Here is a 12,758-nt window from a genome sequence, read left to right as displayed (position 1 = left end):
ATTCTTAATTTAAGAATTACTAATATGCTTAGTTGTATTGCAGCAGTACTCTGTGGCAGATTTACAAGGAAAAGGGTTCAATTTGCCTAGGCACTGCTGATCCATCCAAAGAGAAAGCAAGTTCCTGCTCAGGGGGACCTCAACAGCAGCTCTGAGCACAGCAAGCCTACAGCACCAGGTACAGAGACCATCAACCTCTGCAGATCCCAGTGGGTCTGGACAGAGACAGAGGCCCCTTTGGTATATGTAGAGGACCATGGCGTGTGGGAGGGATCAGCACATTCTATATCTCAGATTTCTGTCTTCTCTGAGGGCATTCAGCACATTATTGAGCATCCCAATTTGTTGCTTTAACTTCTATCTTATTGTGACTATGAAAAGCAAAATATTATCAGAGCAATCTTGACTCATTCCTTGGCATCTCATGTTCCTTTAGTTTTATCATCACGTTGCTAAACCCAAGAAAAGATTACTCAACTGCTGTCTTGTCCTTTAGAGACTCAGAGCACAAAGTGCCCGAGCTGGACGCTGGCTCTGGCAGAGCATGGGTTACAAGTGAGGAGCTTACTGCACTTTTGTTTCACCTAAGAATGAAGCACATGCATTTCAAATTTCCTGTAAACTTTAGAAAGATAGAACAGTCAGACTACACTGGACTTTACCAACAGCATGGGCAAGTCACCAGAGCAGCATGTCCTCGGGTCAGGGACCTGTCCTGACGGGCAAGCTGATCCTGAGAGTGGCAGGATTCCATCTTCTGTCACCCTGGGATGGGCCTGGCCACATGGACTTGCTACCATACACTTTAACTGAGCCCTGATCTAACACCAAGTTATCAGTACAGATACCAGCCATCTTGAATTGTTACAGACTGGGTTTATGCTGCATTAAGTCAGTATGGAGCAGCTGTCACTCGTACCTTTCTCTCTCCAACCAAACTCAGGACTACAGATTCCCCCATAAGAGGAGGTTTTTCATTATTAAATGCTACGATGCTGAGCAGCACAGTGCTCAGGTCCCTTTGGGCATGTGGATGGAAGTCATTTAGAAGCCAGAGCTGCAGGCAACTGGAGGATACAGGGAGTGTAATACTGACCCAGCTCTGTAACCTCTCCCCCACTGCTGTCTATTCCTGTACCTAGCAGTCATGAACCTCTTCCCCTTGATGATGAAAAGGCTAAAGAAAGGCACTTTCTTCAATGTGACTCATTTTCTTTTAGCCAATTAAGGCATGCATTTGCATTTTTAAGAACATACACACAAAGTAAGAAAAACAGAAGATGAACCACATTTACTAACCACACATACTGAAAAATCACCTTATCACAAGAACCAGGATGACTCAGAAAACAAATGTGCACAGCTTCTGTGATTTAGCACTGACTGACACCCCCTGTATTAAAATAAATTGCCCATGATTTCTCACAAGCTCCATGCTAATGCACTCCATTAAATGTCAGTGAAAATGCAGCAGTGCATAACTATCTAGAGGCTTCAACTCGGTGGAAAATAATACAATTAATTGTCCCCTGACCAGGGCAAGGAAAGAAAGTTAATCTGTATTTCCAGCCTTTTGGGGAACATTCCAGGTTTGTAAAGCATGAGTCAGCAGCACTGCTGCTATGGAGGTTTTTTCTTAGCATGCTACTGGGAGCACAGTCTCTTATGCCTTGCCCAGGTTTGGTAGGCCAGCAGAAATGTCCATCAGGAAACAGGCACTTTTTGTATAAAATAGGACAGGTGAACTGATTGCCATTTATTCATTATCATGTTAAAAGCCATTGCAGACCTGTATGATGACAATATAATTCTCTACAGCAAAGAGCTCCATAGGAAGAGTTAAGTTAATGAATGAAGGCAGAAGAAATCCAGTATTTTACTAAATTTATTCTAACCTTTTTATTGGTATTGCTACTACAGTAATATCACAAGTCCCTTTGTCCCTGCAGTCAAGACAAAAGGCACAGTACTAAGTCTCATTATCAAAACTTGCACACATGCAGCTTCGTCTACCCAAGGATCTCAATCACTGATTAATACTTCCACAGAGGAATACATTGGCATTTCTTTGTCTGGCTTACAGACAAAGAAAATGAAGACGAGAAGAAAGACCCAAGCTTTCAGAAAATAACCTGGCAGCTGACAGCCCTTCACAGGAATTACAGGCCTGCACCTAATCACTTCTTCCTCCAGTTGAGGCCATGTGAACAGAGCTCCTGGTCCAATTCATCCTCTGCTGCATTTCTATGCTTTAATTGTTATTTTCTTGATAGGTTAAACAGAGTCCTTCCTCACATTACTAAATCAAACTCCTGCTAACTGTCCCTAACTCTTAATGTTTATACATAGCTTGACAGAGAGTGAAGGACAGCAATGTATTTTCTTCATAGAAATGAAAAACAAAGCAGAAATTAGTCCTTCCTTCCCCAAATGAAGAAAACACTAATATAACCTCACCACTTGCTGCCTCTGATGTTCCAGTCAGGCAGGCATGCAAACAATGGCCAGCCAGCACACCAGAGCAGCTCTCGGCACATTGTGTCCTGCCCAGCAGACCGCACGGGGCCACAGTACACTGGGATGCCTTGGTGTAAAGGTAATGGAAGATGTGGCAGGGCAGGAGAGGTACACAAGATGTAAACCCATAAGAAAACAACATTCATCGGCACCACGATATGATAGTTCCAGTCTTAACCCACAGAAATCCAGTTTTATGTGCACTACATCCTCCCCAGCCAATAATTCTTGAGTCCATTGACCAACTTTAGCCTGCTTTGGTGCAAAAGCAGAGACAACTACCTTCCTACAAGAAACATAAAAACAGATATCCAAGTAGAAGAGACAGACCCTGCAATTGACTCCTCTCAACATCTCAACTTAAAAAAAAAAGCCATAACATAGGACCCTTACTTGCCGTTGAAAAATTTGCCTAGCAGACAGTCTGTCTAATCAGTTAAACAGCAGGAAAACCTTCACTGAGAATTCTTCATCAAACACAAGACATAAATCAACAGGAAAGTCAGCACCATTGATTCTGAAGCTTGAAAAGATACTTATTTCATGTTCTAACCCTAACCCTAGTAAACACTGAGAACCTTAAGACCTAGCCTAGAAGAGCCATAAAGCAAACCTCCTCCTTGCCTCCATCACATGTGCTAAGAGAGAGCAGGCTAACAACTGGGGTTAAAAAACAGATCATGAGCTCAGGACAGAGGCCGATATGGGGGTCAAAGCTCACTCCTGATGCTGCTCCCCACAAGAGAGCCCTGGGGAGGATCTGATGCCCCATGTTACTTCTGAATGCCTGTGACACATCTGGTCACCGTGTCTTTTGTTTAAATGAAGGCAAGTGCCAACCATCATGTCATTCTGGGTGCATGCAAGTCCCAACCATCAAGTCATTCTGGGTCCATACAAATGCCAACCTTCATGTCATTCTGGGTGCATGCCCTGGAGTGCACAAACTGTTATTCAACACACCTCATTGCCACCGAATGCTCTGGCTTCTGTTGCCTTTTTGTATCACCTAACAAAATGTTTTTCTTTTCATATTCTATGCCATCTTATGCTACCCCTGTGACCATAGGATTTTTAAGTCCTGCTTAATTAATTCTCTTCATACACTGGAAGTGCCCCTTACCACTACTTGAAGAAAATTATTTTGTTTGAAATAATTTCCATTTTTGCCAGCATAAAGTATCATTTTCTTCTTTGCAGTCAGAAGCAACAATTTGTAACGTGAATCTTCAAAACCCAGATGAAAGGAGGAAGTTAAAATGACTGATGAGATGTAAGAAACGTATATGTATTGTTTATTTAAAAAAAAAAAAATTAAAACAGTCTCCTCATCAACCCTATTATAGCTAATAGCTGACACCCTCTTTTGTTTTGGGGTGACCATAGAGGACTGATAAGATGCTGTGCACAGGAGATAGGAAACATTCCCATATGAGATTAAATCCATTCATCTGAGGGCATCACATTGTCAACAAATTTGACTCATTAGCCACTTATACTGCAAAAACTAGGCGGTTCTACTCATCTAACATGCTAACAATGCCATTACTTCTATCTGTGAGACATCCTTCCCTTCCCCTTCTTCTGTGCTGCAGCAAAACCTTGGATTTTGACATCGAGCCCAGCAAGCAGCATTAGTCCTTGAGACAGAGTTTGCAAAACATTAATGAAATCAGATGAGACTGCAGTTTGGCTTGCTGCCCTTGGATAATGGAAGTGAAATTAAAAGTAGAGAGAAGAGTAGAGACTTTCTTGCTCATAGCTAAAAACAGATAGCTGAATGCATTTTTTCAACAATTAAAGCACTTTATACACTATTTACTTCAGGTTTTTCTATTTTAATGAGTCTACTGATAATTGACACCAGTAGGAAATACTATTAGAAACCACTAAGAAAAACTAACAAGTAAAGCATTCTTTTGAAGAACTTTATTTAGACAGGAAAACCTATTAGGTAAGAAGCCTTCTGCCAAAAGCAGAAAAAATACACGGGCCAAGGGAACAGAAAGATGTGTAGGAGAGGAAAACTTGAAATAGAATTGCATGAAAGAAAAAACAGGGGAGAGAATATCCTGAACAATTAACACTTTCCCCCAGGAAACAGCACCTATCCATCAGGCCTAGCCTTTTATTGCAGTGAGTCTGATTATTATTCTCATTTTAGAGGGATGCGTTGCTGCTGGTTGTGGCCCACATCCTTCCCAATGCTGACATTCTGGCTTGAGGTTCCTACCTGCCTGAGGACACAGGCTGGCCATTTCAGCAGAGTAGGCTTTCTCACAGAATTCTCATTACTCCTGGCTTATTCAGGTTGGAAACACAGCTGCCTTTCCTGAATAATTTTTCACCTTTTCATAGGGCACACTGAAACCTCAGACTGAAGACATAGGCAGATTTTGATTGCTGCCCTACAAACACACACATCCCCTTCAGGTCTAAGTGAAGAGCTAAGAAGTTGAAGATGACTTGGGAAGAACAACACATGATAAAATCTGGTTTGGAAGGTACTGAGTGAGAACTGGCTCCTGAAGTGTTAATGCAAGATGGCTATACCTCTCCCTCTCTCCACCAAGGTGGAGGGAGCAGATTTTCAGTCCTGCCTTCTTTTAAACAAAATAAAATAAAAAATTTAGGGGCACAGTCCCCACTGCAAATCCATGAGATCTGTATTCCATAACCACTTGACACATCTGTAAATTCAACACAAAGAAAGTAACTTCATGTTTTCTGTTCTTCAGCTTTTTATCTCACTGTTTCCTTTACAACATCAAGGGGTTAAAGCAACCAAAGCCAAAAGATATTAGGGGGAAGAGGATAATAAAAACCTCTTTGGAACTAGCAATGACACTGTCAAAAAATCCCAGTCTGTGGGCTTCATTTTGATAGCCAGAAATAATTTCTGAAGTGCCAGTGATATGTCAAAAAGCAATCAGACAGACACTTTTCCAGCCCTGCCCCACCCTGCCAGGCTCCTGTGCACAAAACCCCCGAGCCAAGACAAATGCAGGTTTTAGCAGTAGTGAAGGGGTTAAAAGAAGTTTCCCTCCTCCATGAAAGCGATCCTGTATGAAGCCAGCACTATGCCTTCTGCTGTGTGCTGCGATAGATTGTACCTGCCCTTAGCAAGCCAGACCATTTAACCCTGTCCTCGCTGATGCTAAAATCAGTATTTAGATGAACCCAGATCCAAAAGGACTGGAGGCAGGTTTGTACCCTCGCTGTACTGAGCCAAGACAAGAGACAGGCACTCAGGTTTGTATCTCACCCTTTGGTAGCTGCAGCAGCTGAAAGGACGAATTAAATAGCTAGAGCATATGCGTACACATCAAAAATAACTTTACAGTGCATGCCACAACAATTGCAAAATCTGCGCAAAGCTGCAACAAAACATAGCTTGACAAAATGAAGAATAACAGCTATTGTTTAAATAAAAAATAATTTTAAAAAACCCACAAACAACAACCCACACCAAAACAAAAAAAGCCAAAGAACAGTCCACACCCTGTAACACATTCATTTGCACATTTTCAAAATCATATTTAAATACAGTGGCGTCCTACCTTTGTGATCTGTGAACAAGCTGATTCCAATCAGTGTGTCAGGTTCAAGACTGTATACTGGACAATCTGTTAAAAAAAAGAAGTGGTGGAAAAAAAAAATCTGAAAATACTTCATTTTTGCTGAAAATCAGTTTTTAGCTATGAGAAAAGTTTTTTTTTTATTAGACAAAGACATAGATGCATAAACATATCCATACAAGCATGTGTGTACTAAGGTTTGTGTGCATATAATATACATCATGTATGCATCAAATATGTCTACAAACAAAACCGTAGAAGTTTATGCATCAAATATGTACATAAACAAACCACAGAAGTTTATTACCTACACATTTAAATTCATCCAGTGTGCGCAGCTATGGAATTTAATACACAGCATATTAAACCCAAAAAGCTACAGAGTAAAGGTGTAACTCTTTCAAATCCTCAACAAGCAAACAAAGCTGACATTTTTTAAAGAAAATCATTACCAGCTCATATGCTGCCATACCACAAAAGCCTATCCTTAAATAACTGCTGCATAATCATTCTCCGGGAGTGTTGTTATCCATCGGCTCGCTGCCTATCCCCAGACAGACGCAGTCTGCAAGCCACCAGCTCGTATCTACCATGCGTACGCCAGGAAAAGGAAAACTGCAAATTAGAAGAAGTCCCCGCAGTGGTGAAAAGGAAAAGAGGGTGAGTGGGAGAGGAAGAGGGAGTTCACTGGCCACAGAAATTTCGAGAATGATGACAGACCAGCTGGCTCCGCCATCATCCACTTACAATAGGATGCTGCACCTCGCGGCTGCTGAAGCAGTTTGTCAAGGGGTTGCTGCTATCAAATGCCTGACAGGCATTTTAATTGCAACCAACCAAGTGTGTCCCTAGGAATCGGGCCTTTAATCCTATGAATATCATCAACTGGTTTCTTTTGTGCTGCTGCCAAACACACAGAGGCACGCACTGCACACCAGCAGCAGCGCGCCCGGTTTCCACTGCGATGCCGATCCAAATCCTAAACAGGTTTTACGGGCAGTACACGCTGAAAAGGAGGTCTGGAGGGATTTAGCATTTTCTGCATTACAGATTAGGACAGTGATTCACTCTCCCCCTTTATTTTTCTATCTAGTGCTTCTGTTCACGTGTTGGAACCAGCTTGTCTATGCCGTTATTTGAACCACGCATTTGCTTATTCACACCAAAGGGAAATAAAACCAGGAACACACAGAACTGCTGCAGGATGACAGGAACGAGTGGAGACCCTTCAGGAATAACACAACAGAGGAACAGGGCTCACTGCACAGTTCAGCTTGCAAACAAGTTGCTGTGAGGGGTCCAGTTTTACTGACAGTATCAGCTGCCTTGATCTCACCTCCCTCTTCCAAGGCTTGCTCCAGAATGATGTTAATCTGAGTAGGACAAGGGACCTGGGCACTGGGCAATCACCCAGTGTTTTGGGAGGTGACACAGCATGAGTGGGGAAGGGCAGCAGAGAAGGGGTAGGAGAACATGAAGGAATTTTACAAAAAAGAGATAGTGGAAAAAAGTTGGAAGATTAACTGGTTTGCTTTCAAGCACTGCAAGTTTGTAATGAAACGGCTTAAGCAGTAAAGGAACAGTCAGGAGAAACCAGTGAGCCCAACCACACTCCTCAGGCCTAAAGACAAGCTTAAATGTCCCTGCAGTCAGGACACACAAGCCAGCTAGATCCACTTCCCGACAGCAAGCTGGTGCTTCTCAATCCCTGCGACAGCAGAGCCCTTGAGAGGGAAGGATGTCAACAGGATAAGGAAACATCTCCCTACCACAAAGTTTGGAGAGATCCAACAAGCTCCACTTATCTTTGAAAAGGACAAGGGACTTGCAGGAAGGAGTAAAAAATATCCCGTGGGTTTTCCAGGGCTTCTCTTCCAAATCTTTGGGAGTAGAGGGCTGCAAAGGGAATTTATTCTTTTCTGCCATCCCCCACAACAAGAGGAATTTTTACACATCCATCAAACTTTGCATCAACCAGAAGTTCCACCTGCATTGCTGTAAACAGATCCTCATGGCTTAAAATCATCTGTCCTGACCTGACAGTCTTCCCCCACTCTCTAAACCACCACAGCAATGAGTAGGATGAGGACAGGGAAGAAGGTAGTCCCCAAAGACAGCCTGTGTGGAACAAGGAGGACAATGAAACAAGCACTGCATGGCAGCTCAAAGGCCTTCAGAAGGAACAGAAACAATGAGCAAGAGCAGCCCTAGTGCAATTCTTAGACCTTTCCTCTGAGAAGGCCTCCTGTGACTCATTGGAGGGGGTGCCTGCTGCTGCCAAGCCACCCACTGCAGAGCTCATCCTCTGCAGAAACCAAATAAACTCTAATCCTGCCCTGATCTTCCTCAGCTCCACCGTTTAACAGTTGGCACTGTTCACAGCATTGCTACCATCCCCCCCTCCTGCTACAGCTCCCCTCCACCAGCCACTCTTCCCCCAAAGCAACCAGATCTAGGAGGCCCAAGAAACACCACCATGGGGTTTGGATGGTGGAGGGGTAGCAACAAGTACTGAAAACAGTCCTGTTATTTCTCTCAGGTGTTCCTGATGGACTTCATGTGGTTCACAAGGGACTGATACATATTGCCAGGCTGTGTCCTGCATGCTGGAGCCCACTGCTGAACCTTCAACCAGCAAACTAGCCTTCACTCTGCCCACACAAGCATTTCCAAATGGCTTCCAACCTGCCAAAACAGCCCATGGCAAATGGTTTCATCATAAGATATGGTAAATAAGACAAAATTTTAATAACCAAGCTTGTTCTGGCTGCCCTGCAATATGTGTTTTTATGTTCCTGTAAAAGCATTTCTGACAAGACAAAAGGCAGAGGAGGAGACAGGGATGAAGGGCCTAATTCAAGGAGATGCTGGAGCAGAGAGAACACTCAGCCCTAAGAGTTAACCTCCTGTTTTCCTGGCTCAGCCAGGAAAGCCAGATAGGCCACAAAGCAAACTCATCACGAAAAATTCATGCACCCCAACACAGTGAAACAGGAATGCTTGTGAGCAAAAATACAAACATTAGTCAGTTGACACACCAAGGTCTTGAAAATGTATAAATTATGAACTCATTACATAGTGTGGATTTTCAGCACCTCACCTTTCAATGAGGAATAAAGATTTACAATCTCAGGAAAGAAGGAAGGGAGTCTGTGACTGAAGCCTGGTCTCAACTCTAAAATATCTTGCATGTTCAGGTGGGTTTTTCTCTTTAATTCTAACATTCCTACAAGACAGTGCACTCAGTTTCATTACTGTAATGTAGGAGGGCATAAAAAATCCAGCTGCATTCTGAGTCCCTCTGTGCAAGGTGCTGGGCAAAAGAGAAGACAGCTTCTATTAGAACAGATTACTTAGAAGAGCCAAAACACAAGAGAGTTGGTGGAAATGTTCTCCTCATTTTCAGGATAATGAAAAAAATAAAAATAGTGATGGGGCTTGGGCTCGCCCAAGGTCACACAATCTCTGCTGCCAAGCCAAGCTTGGAGATCCTCCCAGAACCTCAGCCTAAGATCTTTCCACCCAAAACACTGATGAAATCTTGCAACCAGCCTTTAGCAAAGGACTTGGGGGCTGGTTCCTTCTTTTTAGCAAAGACTGGCTGAACATTTTATGCAATGCCTAAAATAGCATCCAATATCATCAGTGATGTACATTAAGGAGAATAAGCCTACTGAACAGAATCTGCACCACTCTGGTAAAAATAGCCCCAGAACAGGGAATTTTCTTTTTATTCACTATTGTCTTACCACTTAGAACAGTGCTAGGGATGGCTGCCTGCTGGAGAGATTGAGAGGAGATGGATGCTTCACCAGACTCTGTAAATACTGCCTATTCTTCCACAGCAGTAATAAACATCAGACTATCCCATGTTACCAGCCATCTGAGGGTCAACCTTGCTTTATTTTATATTTTTTTCCCTCCTTGAGGGGAGGAGGAAGAATGGAAGGTCATTAATTCTGCAAAAACTCATGCAGTTTAGCACACTAGCTCTTTCACTAGAGCTACACAGTGAGGAAGGCTGAGGCTGGAGTTACTGTCTGTATCCCTGTGGTTACTGATAAAAGGTCAGGATGAGGGGTGGTATGGAGATAGGAAGAGCTGCAGGCTGAGTTGACAGGTTCTGTGGGTAACAAAGTGCAAAGGATTTCAAGGCAGGTTAGAAAGTTTCAAGATGCTGAGGGGCCCTGGCTTTGGTTTTAGACTCCCTTCCAATAAGTGTGCAAGAGTTCATCTACCCACCCTGCTCCTCCAGAGCCTTTTCAATCACACCATTCCGTTCACACCAGTAGTGCCTCCAGCTTTATATCCACAGCAGATTTCAACATCTTTAGAGGACTCACCTGTCCTTCCTCCAGCCTACCAACAAAGCAGGCCTGTATTGGTGACACTGCCCTTTCCCAAAATCTGTGCAAAGGAATCATCTCTTCATGCCACATGGCCAGCTCTCTTGCACCCATTAAACCACCAGCTGACACAACATGGGCTTCTGAGCAGCACTGTTATATAAATGAGCCTTCGAAGCCCAGGAAAATTATGTTCTCTCTTTCCCCTCTCTCTGCTTATTTTTTTCAAACCTGTCAGACAAATACTTTCAGGCATGATCTCTCTTTTGTGAATCCAAGCTGGCTCTCCTCAACTAAATAATAGATATGAGGAATAGCTAGAAAGGGATCTCCTATTTCCATTTCAGTCTGTGCCAGCATGTCACTGAAATCAAGCTGGAAGATGTAGTAGGGCATTCAAATCCTCCCAGGCCTGCTTTCAAGAACAACCAATTCTGTGCAAAACCCTTTGAAGCTACCAGACAAATGTATTCTTGGGTTTTCTTACAAAATCCTTGGTTTCTAGCTTAGACACCAGTGAGAACAAAATATTAAAACCAGCAAAATTCATGACAGGTGTTTGTTAGCCCCCAAACCTTGTATGTTTATGTGATATAGTTAATAGTAACAGCTGTAACACAACTGTTTGTATAATAACCCCATAATAAACCACCACCTCTGCCCTGGATACCTCACATGGTGGGGCACAGCCCAGTCTCATGGCTTGCTTCTAGAATGCCTGGGGCAGCTGGGCAAAACACCCCAAGCTCAAAACCCATCCACAGAAGTAGAGCAAAAAGTAAAGAGATGAGTAGTCGCACTCCAAATTTGACAGGGTAGAAGCAATCCTCTGTCTCATAGAATGACCAAAACATCACTAAACTCATCTGATGTATCTCCACTGGCCCAGCCTGCAAGTGCCTTGTCACCAACACATTGGGCCCCATGATGTCCCCTCTGCCCCTGGAGGTCAAATATCCTGCCTAAAATATCAGGCATAATTGATAGCACCCACACTTCTGCAGAAACCAATGCCACTTTCACTTTTCCATGAAACCAGACCACTGACCTGCACACATCCACAAGCACAGTATCTTCAGAGCCTGCAAGACAGACCTCTGCAGTCAAGACCACATTATTAGAAAGCTCAAAAATTACATGAGGTAGGACAAAGCTCCTCTCTGACAGTCCCAAGCCATTGGAATGTATACAATAGATTCACTACTGTTTTGAAAAGGTAGGTGAGAGAGGCAGGTTTATTCTTCTTGCCCAGGGAAGTTGTGAATGCCCCACCCCTGGAAGTGTTCAAGGAGAGACTGGATGGGGCTTGGAAAAACCTGGTCTACTGGGAGGTGTCCCTGCCCATGCAGGGGGGGTTGGAACTATACAACCTTTCAGGTCACTTCCAACCCAAACCATTCTGTGATTCTATGACTGTGGTACTTATTCTGCTTGCCTGCATTGGTCCTTCCTCCAGAACTTCATCCTTTCTTTAGAGGCAAGTCTGCCCTTTGCTCTCCTGCTTGCAGAGGAAAGGAAAGTGATTCCCCAACACAGTTGGTCTTAAAGCTGTAGGATCCAAACCCACCCATTTATGCTGAAAAACTGTGGTCAACTTTCCTGTTACACCTCTGCATGGACTGAGAGACATTCCTGAGAGCACACTGGCTGAGATGCTTGATACCATCCAGTTCAACCCCAGCCTTCACCTCAACTTTGCCAGAAGTGCTCTGGTAGCCCTTGAGTACACACAGCCCTCGTCCTGGTGGGTGTCCACTTGCACACCAATCATACCAGGGGCATCTTAGAGACACACAGAGGGTTTCTCCATCCTATTACTTGGCTTATGACTAAGAGAAATACTGCAGATGCAAACCCTATCATTTTGTCTCATCTTATTTCATTTGGCCTACCAGTGGGGTGATGAATCAAGACAACAACGTGCTTATATTAAAATATAGCAGTTATTGAACAGAATTTATTTAAACATCAGTTTTTACTTCCCCTAACCATGTAACCTAATGGTTTTCAATTGACTGTCATGTTACACCTCATCTCAGAGGCTTTAATTCTGATTCTGTATTAAATTAATAAATAAAATGTATATTAATGAATCATTTGTTGAACCAGATTTTGCATGACATGCAGTTAAAAAAACCTCTGAGCTGGCACAGCCTTAAACATATATAAAGCAGTATCTGTGATGTAAAATAGACAAATATATCTGCTTTGTCTAATAATAGGTTTGGGGCAGTATTTCTATTCAAATCTCATTTATATTTAGGGCACTGTGTAAGCAAACGTTTAAATTCTGTTTCAGTCAGTGGGATGTTGGCAC

The 12,758-nt window shown here is 43.1% G+C and overlaps 1 protein-coding gene across 17 annotated transcripts in view; it reads right to left on the bottom strand.

The window, feature by feature from the left end:
• The window catches only part of MAP2 (microtubule associated protein 2), a 225,961-nt gene that overhangs the window by 125,830 nt on the left and 87,373 nt on the right, over positions 1-12,758 (bottom strand). For 14 of the 17 annotated variants that reach the window (XM_051623956.1, XM_051623970.1, XM_051623954.1 and 11 more), the window contains one exon: positions 6,078-6,143. The gene's annotated coding sequence lies outside the window, so the exon portion shown is untranslated. Of the gene's footprint in view, positions 1-6,077; positions 6,144-6,406; positions 6,459-6,547; positions 6,765-6,842; positions 6,885-12,758 lie in introns of those variants that run through there. The other 3 variants (XM_051623957.1, XM_051623955.1, XM_051623958.1) reach the window with 3 other exon arrangements.

The sequence above is a fragment of the Apus apus genome, chromosome 6 (assembly GCF_020740795.1).
Source record: "Apus apus isolate bApuApu2 chromosome 6, bApuApu2.pri.cur, whole genome shotgun sequence".
NCBI lineage: Eukaryota > Metazoa > Chordata > Aves > Apodiformes > Apodidae > Apus > Apus apus.
Note: the sequence above shows the minus strand (reverse complement) of the source record. Positions and strands in the feature narration are given on the sequence as shown.